Here is a 13,073-nt window from a genome sequence, read left to right as displayed (position 1 = left end):
GGGGATGGAGGGAGGAGAGGTCTCGGGGTAACTGATGCCGAGGCTCCCAAAGGAGTGCCCACGGGAGGCCAGGCCCCCTGCCGTATGGTTCTGCGTGAGCCCCAGGACAGCAGGGACAACTCCGGCTCATGTGCGCAACACTTGGCAGGCAAGGGTGGTTTGAAGGAGCCAGCCGTCAGAGATGCTGACGTGGGCACCAGGAAGACGGCTGGTGGCCTCCAAGGAGGGAGCAGATGGCTTTCTCTGGGGACCTCTAAGAATTATTAATATCATTGCACAGGTAATATACAGAGCCCTGGCTCTGCACCAGGTAGAACTCTAGGCCCTGGGGCTACATGGCGAACAAGGCCCCTGTGTTTGTGGCAACCGGCTGAGGATACAGGAGGAGGGGTCTGACCCTGAGCAGCTGGGTGAATTCACGAACCAGAGAGGAGGTGCAGGTTCTGACAGGCAGAGGCTGGAGATGGGTGTGGGGGAGCTGGTGGTGAAACCTGTCCCAGGACGTGGGTTTCCTGTTCTTATGCACCTCCCCTTCGAGGGCAGGTCCGAAGAGCAGGTCCCAGAATTTGGGGGCCGGTACCTTTCCGCACAGCCCTCCTTCTTTGAGCAAAAGGAACAGGCTCACTTAGGTCGCCCTGAAAATGAGGCTTGCTGATGAGGTCGCCCTGAAAATGAGGGCCTGGCTGCTCCCCTGCTCTCTTGGTATTCTGCCTCTCTGGTTCTGCTCTCCACCCCCTCTTCTTCCCCATCTGTGTGCCTGATGCCTCTCTGCACATCTCTTCCTTCGGCCCCACCGCCACCCCCCTCATTCTCATACCATTTCCAACTTCACATTCTGTCCAGAGCTGCTCAGGCATGAGTCACGCTGGGCTCGGAGGAGGACGTTGGGTGGCGGAGGGCACCATGGCTGGCATCTCTGGAGCACTCATTCTTCCCCAGTTTTGCTCTTTGGGACCAAACTGCTCATTAACACATTGCGTCCTGGAGTGCAGGAGTATTTATACCTTACTTGCAAGGGAGGCTGGGAAGGTGAGCATGTCTGGGACTTCAGGCAGGTAGGACTCACAATCAGAAAACGGCTGTCCAAACACGCTGGGTGGCCGCAAAGGGTCCCTCTCCCACCCCGATTCCTGGTCCTGGGACCCAGCCATCCTGAGAGAAACCACGGCCCACGCATGCACACTGGGCACAGGTCTGGAGTGGACACTGAATCCTACAGGAAAGCCCCAGCCTGGCAAGGCAAGTCTCTGTGCTGGCTCCATAATTGATTCTTCCCTAGACAATGTCACCACTCCACAGCATCAGCTGCTCCTGGGCGCTGGGTGAGACCAGTGTGTGCTGTGAGCACCAGCCCAACACCACACAGCATTGTTTTCTGTAGAATCCCTTTTTTACAGAATTGAAATTAAAGTTTTTCAATTAAAATTTTATAATTAAAATTTTTCTGGACATTTAAAAAACCAAATATTTCTGGAAGACCCGTTAAAAAAAAAAAAAAAACTAAAAAGCAAGGCTTGCAGTTGCCTGTATCTCTTCCTTTCCAACTCCCAATGGGCAACCATTTCCAATTCAATTGGTATTTTTGGTGTTTACCCTCATGCCTATGAAAATCACACCTCCGCAGCGTTAGGCATCATTTATTGATTTCTTTAACACTCCCAACACACACACACACACACACACACTACACACGGCTTCTCTTCCCCTTTCTCCATGTATAGTTGTATTATTATTTTGGGTTAGATTAACATTCAGTGTATATATTATTATGACTATTACGACCTCAACAAAGTCACATCATAGAATATGATTCCATTTCCTTTCTTGTACAACTTCTTACTTTTGTCACTTTTTAAAATGTTATTTCAGTTTCTAGGCATTTATCACTTCTGTGTACCCAAAGTCTGCCGTAAATGCAACTCTCCTGATATGTGCACACCCGTCAATTTCCTCTTGGCACTGTGTTTCCAGAATCCTCGTTCGCTCGAATCTGGGCTGGTTGATTTCCCCCAGCTGTCATGGTGGGATCTCCCACCCTTCTGAGGATTTCCCTCTGCTACTTCCTACACAGATCTCCCATTTTCCTGAATCCTCTGTCTTCCTTTATCTGGATTTGCTTCCTTGATTTGGTGAAGCACATCCACAGGGGGCTTCCTGCAGACAGGCTTCTGGGCACGTGGAGACCTGTGGCCAGGCCCAAAGTGATCCTCCCCAGATCGGTCCTCCCCAGACCTAGGAACACAGGAGGCAGTGGAGCTAGTGGCCGTCTTCACGAAGCTCCATCCTCGTTATAACAAGTGGCCAGTGTGTCAGACAACCTGGTGTGCACAAAAGTGAAGCCATCTCCCATAAGGGCACTTACTGCTTAACAACATCCCCGGGCCTATGTTCCTTGTCACACTTTGCTGAGACCGTGTCCCTTGAAGTTTCCTACAGAAAACTAACTTCTAGAAGGTTTATGACTTCGTGGACTACTTTTTTCCTAACCCTAAAATGTAGCTTCTCTTCAGAACCACTTCAGGGAATGAAATTCTGAAGGTCTTGACTATTTTTATTCTAGTCTTATGTAGGGATGAGCTTGCCTGGGTAACAGAACTCTGGGTGGGAATTCATTTTCCCTCAGAATTTTAGATGCCGGTGTTTCCCCATCCCGTTTTGACTCCCAGTGCTACATGTGTGTTGTGCTTCTTCCCTCTCTGAAGCTTTCAGGCCCTTTGCTTCACCTCCAGCCTTGTGAACCTTCAAGCCGATGATGTACTTGGTGTGAATTTTTCTCACCCACCAAGCTGGGTACTCGGTGAGCTCTGTCAGTCTGGGAAACTTTCCTGAATTATGGCTTTAAACCATTTTCTCTCCAAGTTTTCTCCGTTCTTAAGCTCCTGTTATTTAGATATTGGACTTCTGGGCTGCTTGTCTCATTCTCTTACCTCATCTTTTTTGTTCCTCAAATTTGAGATTTCCTCAAATTTCTTTTCCAACTCTTCTATCCAGTATTATATTTTTGCCATTATACTTCTTAATTTCTGAAAGTTCTTCTTAATTTCTCTGGAATTTTTTTTGTAGTGTTTGCCGCTTTATTATGTAAGCATTTTTTGGACATTATTACTAGCAATGTTTGAATTTTTTCTGCGTCCTGATGTTTTTTCTCTTTGTTTCCTCCAATTTCCCTTCCTTTCATTTGTTTCTCGTGAGACTTTCCTTAGATATTGGGTAATCTTTGATCTTTTTCTTAGTGGAAATTTTTATTGGGATAATTACAGATTCATACACAGCTTTAAGAAATAATAGAGAAAACACTTGTACATTTTACCTAGTTTCCCCCAATGATACTAGTTTGCAAAACTAGTACAATATCACAACCAGGGCATTGAAAATGACACCCCACTGCTCTTATCCAGATTTCCCCAACCTTACTTGTCCTCATTTGTGTGCATATTTGGTTCTATAGAATTTTATCACACGTGTATGTTCACGTATCCACCATCACAATGGAGACAGAACATTCCACCACCATAGGGTTCCCTCTCTTGCGCTTTTATAAATATACAGAACCCCCCCCCCCCCGCCACCACCCACTCTGTCCCTAATGACTGGCAGCCACCAATCTGTTCTCCATTTAAAAATTTTTGTCATTTCAAAATGTTATGTTAATGTATATGGTATGTAATCATTTGGGATTGACTTTTTTCCCTCAGCCTAATCTTCTGGAAATTGACCCAAGTTACTGTGTATATCAGTACTTCACTCTTTTGTGTTGCTGAGTAGTATTCCATGGTTTGTATGTACTACATTAAAAAAAAATTGTTTTTAACGTTTATTTTTGAAAGAGAGAGAGAGAGCGAGCACGAGTGGGGGAGGGGAAGAAAGAGAGGGAGACACAGAATCCGAAGCAGGCTCCAGGCTCTGAGCTGTCAGCTCAGAGCCCTACACGGGGCTCGAACCCACGAACAGCGAGATCATGACATAAACTAAGGTCAGACACTTAACGGACTGAGCCACCCAGATGCCCCTGTATGTACTACATTTATTCATTGAGGGAGAACAGTGCTGTTTCTCAGGTTTTTGCTGTTACTAACACAGCTGGCATGAATATTCCCGTATCGGTTCTGTAGGAACAGAAGATTTACTTTCTAGGGGATAAATGCCCAAGAGGACAATTGCTGGGTTACATAATAGCTGCAGGCTTAATTTTACAAGAAACTGCCAAGTGTTATCTATGAGGCTATGCCACTTTACGTTCCCACCAGCGATGTATGAGGGATACGGTTTCTCCTCCTCTTCAGCATTTTGGTGGTGTCATTATTTTTTTATTTTAGCTACTCTGATAGCTGTGCAGTGATGTACTTTTAACTTATATTTCCCTGATGAGTAATTATATTGGACATCTTTTCAGGAGATGATTTGCCATCTGACATCATCTTTGATGACATATCGGTTTAGGTCTTTTGCCTGTTTTCCAGTTGGATTGTTGGGTGTTTTTTGTTCTTTGTTTTTTGTTTTTTTTACTGTCGAGTTTTGAGATTTCCTTGTGTGTCTAGATGTTGCAAATATTTTCTCCCAGTCTGTAGCATATCTTTCCATCCTCTTCACATGGGCTTTTGCAAATCAAAAGTTCTGTACTTTGATGAGGATTAATTTGTCAAATTTTCCTTTTAAGGATCATGCTTTTGATGTTGAGTCTAATAACTCTTTCCCTAGCCAAATGCCAAGACTACTCTCCTGTTATTTTTTTTCCCTAGAAGTTTTATAGTTTTGTTTCACATTTTTTTAAAAAGATGCTCACTTACTTTGTTCTTTAAGAGCCAAGTCCAGGGGCGCCTGAGTGGCTCAGTTGGTTGGGTGTCCAACTTCAGGTCATGATCTCACAGTTCGTGGGTTCAAGCCCCGTGTCGGGCTCTGTGCTGACAGCTCAGAGCCTGGGGCCTGCTTTGGATCCTGTGTCTCCCTCTCTCTCTGGCCCTCCCCCACTCACACTATGTCTCTCAAAAATAAATAAAAATGTAAAAAAAAATTAAAAAAAAAAGAGCCAAGTCCAGTCTTGGACTGACAAAGCTCTCTCTCTCTTTTTTTTTTTAAGTTGTGGTAAAATATACATAACATAAAAGTTAGCATCTTAACCAATTGTAAGTGTACAGTTAGTGACATTAAGTACATTCACATTGTTGTAGGATACCACCACCATCCATCTATAGAATTCTTTTCAATCTCATAAAACTGAAACTCTGTGACCCACTAGGCACCAACTCCCTATGCCCTCCTGCCTACCCCAAGCCCTGGAAACCACCTTTCTCCTTTCTGCCTCTATGAATTTGGTTATTCTAGGTACCTCATTTCAGTGGAATCATACAGTATTTGTCTCTTTGTGATTGGCTTTTTTCACCTAGTATACTGTCGTCAAGGTCCATCCACGTTACAGCGCGTGTCAGAATTTCCTTCCGTTTTAAGCCTGAATAATGTTCCATTGTACGTATATACCACATTTTATGTATCCATTCATCTGTAGATTGACACTGGGGTTGTTTTCATCTTCTGGCTATTGTGAATGATGCTGCAGTGAACACGGGTGTACTTGTTTTTAATACCTTTGGGTATATAACCAGAAGTGGATTACTAGATCATATGGTAATTGTATTTTTAAGTTTTCGATGAACCGCCATACTGTTTTTCATAGTGTCTGTACCATTTTACATTCCCACCAGTGGTACACAGAGTTCCAATTTCTGCACATCCTTGCCAACACCTGTTTGCTTTTTTGTTTGTTTTTGCATAGCGGCCATTCTAATGGGTGTGAGGCGGGATCTTGTGGTTTGGGTTTACATTTCCCTAGCGATGAGTGATGCTGAACATCTTTTCATGTGTTTATTGGCCATTTATACACCTTTTGCAAAAATGTCAAGTGCTTTGGCCATTTTTTAATCAGCTTGTTTTGTTACTGTTGAACTTTAGGAGTTCTTTATATTTTTCAGATAGTAACCCTTTATATGATTTGCAAATATCTTCTACTATCCCAGGGGCTGCCTTTTCTGTCAGTTGTGTCCTTTGATATACAGAAGTTTTCAATTTTGATGTAGTCCAAGCTGTTTTTTCTTTTGTTGCCTGTGCTTTTGGTGTCATATCCAAGTAATTGTCAGTTCCGGTATCATGAAGCTTTCACCCCATCTTTTCTTCTAAAAGCTTTCTGGTTTTCACTCTTACATTTTGAGTTTATTTTTTATATGGTGTGAGATAAATGTCTAGCTTCATTCTTTTGGATATGGGTATCCAGTTCTCTGAACACTGTTGAGAAGACTGTCCTTTCCTCATTGAATGGTTTTGGTACTCTTGTCACAAGTCATTTGACATATATGTGAGAGTTTATTTCTGGGCTTTCTATGCTGTTCCAGTAGTCTGTATGTCTGTCTTTATGCCAGGACCACACAGTTTTGATTACTGTAGGTTTGTAGTAAGTTTTGGAATAAAACTGTGTGAGACCTCCAACTTTGTTCTTCTTTATCAAGATTATCTTAGATGTTTTACATTTAAGTTCATTTTGAGTTAATTTTTGTATAAGGTATGAGATGTAGGTTGAAGTTCTTTTTTTTTTTTCTTGGCCTATGGATGTCTGATTGTTCCAGAACCATTTGTTGAAAAGTCTCTGTCCTCCATTGACTTGTTTTTGACCCTTGTCAAAAATCAGTTCAGCACATTTGGATCTATTTCTGGATCCTTTATTGTGTTCCGTTGATCTGTGTGTCTGACTCTTTGCCACACAATCCTGATTACTAGAGCTAAACAGGAAGCCTTAACGTCAGGTAGAATGATTCCTCCCCCTTTATTCTTCCTTGTCCAGATGGTTTTAACTATTCTAGGGCCTGTGCCTTACCATATAAATTTTATAATAAGCTTATCTATGCCCATTAAAAATGTTTCTAGGATTTTGATAGGCATTGAATTAAATCTATAGTTCAATTTGGGGAGAACTGACATCTTTACTGTGCTGAGCCTTCCAGTTTATGAACATAGTATGTTTTTCCATTTATGTAGGTCTTCTGGGATTTCTTTCGTCAGCATTTTGTAATTTTCAGCATAGATCCTGTACATGTCTTGTTAAGAATATTCAATTTCTGGGGCACCTGGGTGGCTCAGTCAGTTAAGCATCTGACTCTTGATCTCAGTTCAGGTCATGATCTCACAGTTCGTGGGTTCGAGCCCCACACTGGGCCCTGCACTGATGGTGCAGAGGCTGCTTGGGATTCTGTCTCTCTTTCTCTCTCTGTGCCCCTCCCCACTTGTTTTCTCTCTCTCTCTTTCTGAAAATGAATTAACTTAAAAAAAGAATATTCAATTTCTTTGGACTTATTATAAATAGTATTAAGTTTTAAATTTTATTTCTACATGTTCATTGTCAGTAGACAGAAGTGCAATTAATTTGGGTGTGTTGATTTTATATCCCCCAGCATTGGTGAGCTCATTTATTAGCTCCTGAAGGTTTTTTTTTGTAGATTCCCTGGAGTTATTTACCTTTCGTTCCTGATAGTTTCATTGGATATAGAATTTACCTCTGACCATCCTTTCAGCTCTTGAAAAATGTGACACTTTCTTTTGGCCCCCATGGTATCTGATGAGAAACCCACCCTCCTTTGAATTAGTGTCCCCTATAGGTAATGTGTTTTTTCTTTCTGGCTGCTTTCAAGAATTTTTTTCTTTGTCTTTAGTTTTAAGAAGTTTAATTATGATGTGTCTTGGCATGGGTTTCTTTGGGTTTATCCCTGTTTGAGGTTTGCTCGGTTTTTTGAATTTGCAGGTTTGTGTCTTTCACCAAGTTTTGGAAGTTTTTAGCCATTCTTACTTCAGTTACTATTTCAGTAACCCTCTCTCTTTCTCCACTCTTTCTGGGACTATCATGATACAAATGTGGGATCTTTTGTTATTGTCTAATGGGCCCAAGATGACATTATTATTATTATTTTTTTTTTCACTCTGCTCTCTTTTTGTTCTTCCGATTAGGTAAATCCTACTCATCTACCCTCAAGTGGACTGATTTTATCCTCTGTCATCTCCCTTCTATCGAGGCCATCCAGCGGCTTTTTGTTTCTGTTTTATATCTATTTTATTTCCGTATTTTTCAGGTCTATGATTTCCATTTGGCTCTTCTATATAACTTATATTTCTTTACTGAGATTTTCTCTTTTTCAAATGTATTTTCAAGAGAATTGTATTGATTGTTGAAGCATTTTTATGAAATATTTTATGAAGCTTTAAAATCCTTGCCAGATAATTTTAACGTCTGATTAATCTCAGTGTTGGCATCAGTTGATTCTTTCCACATTCAAGTAGTGATTTTCCTGGTTATTATTATGACAGGTGATTTTTTTTTTATTGTATCCTGGACATTTTGGCTTTATGTCAGAAGACTTTGGGTTCTATTTGGTTCTTTTTTTATAACGGGCAGTTGCCCTGTTTAGGTTTGGCATGCGGGTGCTGGCCTACTTCTGTGGGCTGCGGTTCCAATGACAATTTAATTTTCAGAGACTTTGCCATGTTATTTTCACCAGCTTGGGCTATCTGGTGCTGCTGGGGTTCCCACCTGTTCCTGCTGCTGCTGCCAGAGAGAGCAGAACGAGTTTCCCCAGGCCAGGTCGCCCAGCGTCCCTTGGCAGGGAATGTGGGTCTCAGGCCAGGTGTGGAAGGAGAGTGTTCCACTGCCCTCCACCGGCTGCTTGTTGTTGGTGGCCTTCTGATGAACTCCCCTTGCTGGCGGGGCTGCATTTGTCTGGTGTCAGTGGGACTCCTGTGCAATTTGCGAGAGGAGTAAGCCTACCCGGGTCATCCTCTGTTGGATGGGAGTATATCATCCTTCTGTCACTTTTCAGAGTTACTCTCTAATTGCCTCTTGCATATTTCCATGGTTTATCATTGTACTTAACAGGGAAGAGCAGGGAGAAAGGAGTCCCACGTTGTCTAAGCCAGAAGTCATCTTTTCAATAATTACAAAATTAGTGTAATAATGGCACTGTGGGTTTTTGTAAGCTTTTTTTTAACGTTTATTTATTTATGTTGAGAGAGAGAGAGAGAGAAAAGAGAGAAAAAGCACGCAGGAGAGAGCGTGCTGGGGAGGGGCAGAGAGGGTAGAGAGAGAGGATCCCGAGCAGGCTCCGTGCTGTCAGCAAAGAGCCCAATACAGGTCTTGAACCCACGAACCGTGAGATCATAACCTGAGCCAAAATTAAGAGTTGGATGCCCAACCGAGTGAGCCACCCAGGCGCCTCTCAATAATTTTTAAAAAGTGGAGCACCAAAAAACCCAATGGCGGTCAGCATGTGTGAAAGGACTTGTGAACTGGAGGGCCTCACTGTCCACTGTCTCCTTGAGGTCCCTCGGTTACTGGTATCTTTTTTTTTTTTTCCTTCTGGTCAGTGAGGCTAAAAAATAAGTTCTGGCTTCTACCTTGGGGAAGGACTATAGATGTGTGACTATCCCACGCATAGAAAGACCATTTAGGAGATGGGAGGAGACTACTGAGCGTGACAAGTATCTTGTCATACAGCACGACTATTCCAGCAAATACTCGGCGGCCGAGGTACAGCCCCAAGTCTACATCTGGGTGAGGCCTGCTCATATGATGAGGCTTGCAGGCATTGTTTGGTTTCTTGGCACATTTGCAAGGGGTTTGTTCTCTGACCTTGGTGAAATGAGTGTACATTTTCTCAAGAATTTTCACTTGGCCAAAAAAAAAAAAATTTTTTTTTCACTTGGCATTTTTCTTAAATAACCCTTGTGATGTGCTAAGATTCCTAATGAAGGCAGGACATGAGTAGACAAACTGGATGAAGTTCAAAATAGTTGTCTGAGTAAAAGAAGTCAGAAGAGAGAGAGAGAGGACATACTACATAATTCTGCTTCTATAAAACTTTAGAAACTGCAAAGGAATGATAGTGACAGCAGATCTGTGACTGTCAGGCTGGGGGTGTTGTGGGGAGAGATGAGGGAGGGATTAAAGAAGGGCACAAGGACACATAGATCTGTTCTCTAACTTGATTGGGCTGCTGGTTTTGTGGGTGTATATATATGCACATCAAAACTTACCAATTGTTGGCTCAGTCCTTTGCGCATCTGACTTTGGCTCAGGTCATGATCTCACGGTTCGTGGGCTCGAGCCCCACTTCAAGCTCATTGCTGTCAGCGCTGAGCCTGTTTTAGATTCTCTGTTCCCCTCTCTCTCAGCCCCTCCCCCACTCAGGCTCCCTCTCCCTCTCTCTCAAAAATAAATAAACTTAAAAAAAACTTCTCAAATTGTACACTTTATGTGCAGTTCATTGTATGTCACTTATGCTTCAACAAAGCCATTAAAAAAAAAAAACATGGGGGGGGGGGGCCCTGGTGGCTCAGTCGGTTCAGCATCCAACTTTGGCTCAGGTCATATCTCATGGTTTGTGAGTTCAAGTCCCACATCGGGCTCTCTGCTGTCAGCACAGAGCCCGCTTGACGATTCTCTGTCCTCTCTCTCTGCCCCCTCCCCCACTTGCATTCTCTCTCTCTCTCTCTCTCTCAAAAATAAATAAGCATAAAAAATTAAAAAAAAAAACATGATAAGACTGATCCCTGTTTGCTGGCCATTTAAGTTTCAACTTCTATAAGGGGGGGGGCAGGTAATTCCTACCTCCTAATTTGGGGTAAGATTAAATGAGTAAAAATTCAAAGGATGAAGGGAGATGACATCCTCCCTGATTCAGCTGAAAGCCATGTGCTTTGTCCCACTCTGTCCCGTACTCGCGTCCAATCCCCGGACTTCTCCCTGAGTGACTCGCAGAGTGGCTGGGGCAGATGAAACGGGATTGGCCGCAAGTTGGTGACTCAATAGTTGCTGAAGTGGGGAGAAGGGGACATGGGAGACTGGCATGGGAGACTCTTTACTTGTGGGTAAGTTTGCATTTCCCACAATTCTCATTAAGAAATAGGGGCACCTGGGTGCCTCAGTCGGTTAAGCACCCAACTTTGGCTCAGGTCGTGATCTCGCGGTTAGTTTGAGCCCCGCATTGGCTCTTCATGGACAGTGTGGAGCTTGCTTAGGATTCTCTCTCTCTCCCTCTCTCTGTGTGTCTCTCTCTCAAAAATAAATAAACTTTAAAAAAAAAGTCCTCTTTAAAAAAACAAAACAAAACAAAACAAAACAAAACAGTGGCTTCCCATTTCACCAAAGAGAAAAACCAAAGTCTGAACACTGGCCCACATGGCCCTACTTGACGCCCCCACCTTACTCCTCTGCCCTTATCTCCTCCTACTCACCTCCTCATTCATTGCTTCAGCCTCACTGGCTTCCTCCCTGTTCCTGGAACATGGCAGGTGTGCTCCTGCCTCAGGGCCTTTGCTCAAGCTATTACCCCTGCCTGGAATCCTCCTATCCCATGGCTTGAACGTGCTCAAATGGAGTCCTCTCAGTGAGTCGACCCTGACTTATCTACTAAAATTATTACCACCGCCACCTGTCCCTTCCCATGACCTCTTCTCTGCTACTTGTCACTTAGCAGTTATCATCTGACATTCTGTATAACTGCTTGTTACTGTCTCCCCCCAACCGCCCACTTTGGCTGCACATAAGCTCCATAAAGACAGGAATTCCTGCCTGATGTGTTCACTGTTGAATCCTCAACACTGAGAAGAGTGCACAGTGGGTACTCGATGAATGAATGAGCCACATATAAATATGCTAGCGGAATGCCTGGTAGGCAGTGAGCACTATGGGATTCATCATAATCTAAAAATACGTCATTGAGTCATATGATAAACATAAGTTAATTGTTTGGTATGTACTTTCTGTCCTGGTCTTTGAAAAATGAAGCTACCACTAATTTGTTGTTGTTGTTGTTGTTGTTAATTGGTGGGAGGCAGTTTGGTGGGGAGGGATTCCCACAGCCTTTGGAGGTGGGCAGATCTGCCTTGAGCCCTGGCCTGGCCACTTGCCAGCTGAGCAACTTGGCCAAGTTGCTCAGCCTTGCAGAGCCTGGTCTCTTCACTGATGGTGCTTGTTGGAAATGCCCCGCAGCCCAGGACCGCGCTGGGAGCCCTGGGGTGAGACTTTGCCCTTTCTGCAACATGGACAGGACCACCTCCAGGACGTGCCCGGCTGCTGTGCCTCTCTAAGACCTGCCGGTGGGGTGAGCAAATGATCGTTGAATGCGCTGCTCAGGAGGGACAGGAGGTGACATCTCTGAGATCGCCAAATGAGAGGTGACTCAGTCCTGGCCTATCCTGAGGTCCCCTCTCCAATCCCTCTGCCCCTCAAGCCTGAGGTTATAAACAAGTGACTCAGAGGAATGATGGGAGAATGCCCCATAACAGTTCACACCAGTGTCCTGGGGGCTAAATTTAACCCACAGCTGCAGCCTCTGGCACTTTGGGAGCAAGTTAATCTTGGTGGCTGAGGCTGATGTGTGTGTGTGTGTGTGTGGTGGGGGTGGGGGGAGGGTGGTAAGGAGGTCAGAGAAGGCTGGGCATAAGGACTGGCTATCCTTGGCCTCTACTCTGACCCCCTAAATGGTAGACAGGGTACAAGGGCCCCAAGGCCACGTAGGCTCAGGTCAAGCTTAGTATGGACCAAAGACAGTGAGCATAGACAGCTGTCTTAGAACATTAAACTCTTAAGAGTGTTAACTGTGTTAACTGTGAACAGTAGAATCCACAGTGTCACTCCTCTAGAATGCTAAAACCCTGGGAGTTTATATACCTAGAATAGTTAAATCCTAGGAAATTAATTTTCTAGCGTGTCTGACGCCTTACAGTGTTAAAACCCTGTGATAGTGTACTCCCAGGAACACAGAACCTCAGTGCTTCTGAGCCTCAGCAGAACTCTAATTGTGGCCCTTAGAATCGAACTCCTCCAACGCCTCATTGTGTAGAAAGGGAGACTGAGGCTCAACAGAGCCATGTGACCTGTACAGGCCCTTCAGAAAGATGGTGACCTTCCTGTTTCCTTGCACAGTCTAAGGAGGGTCTCAGATCCGGAGCAGAAAGGGGGAAAGGTCCTCCCATTTTAAAGGTAGGGCACCAAGGTCCCCAGTGAGTGAATGCCATTCCCAAGTTCATTGAGCAGGAAA

This window comes from Panthera uncia, chromosome C2, assembly GCF_023721935.1.
Source record: "Panthera uncia isolate 11264 chromosome C2, Puncia_PCG_1.0, whole genome shotgun sequence".
In the NCBI taxonomy this organism is placed as follows: domain Eukaryota; kingdom Metazoa; phylum Chordata; class Mammalia; order Carnivora; family Felidae; genus Panthera; species Panthera uncia.
This window is presented reverse-complemented; position numbering follows the sequence as displayed.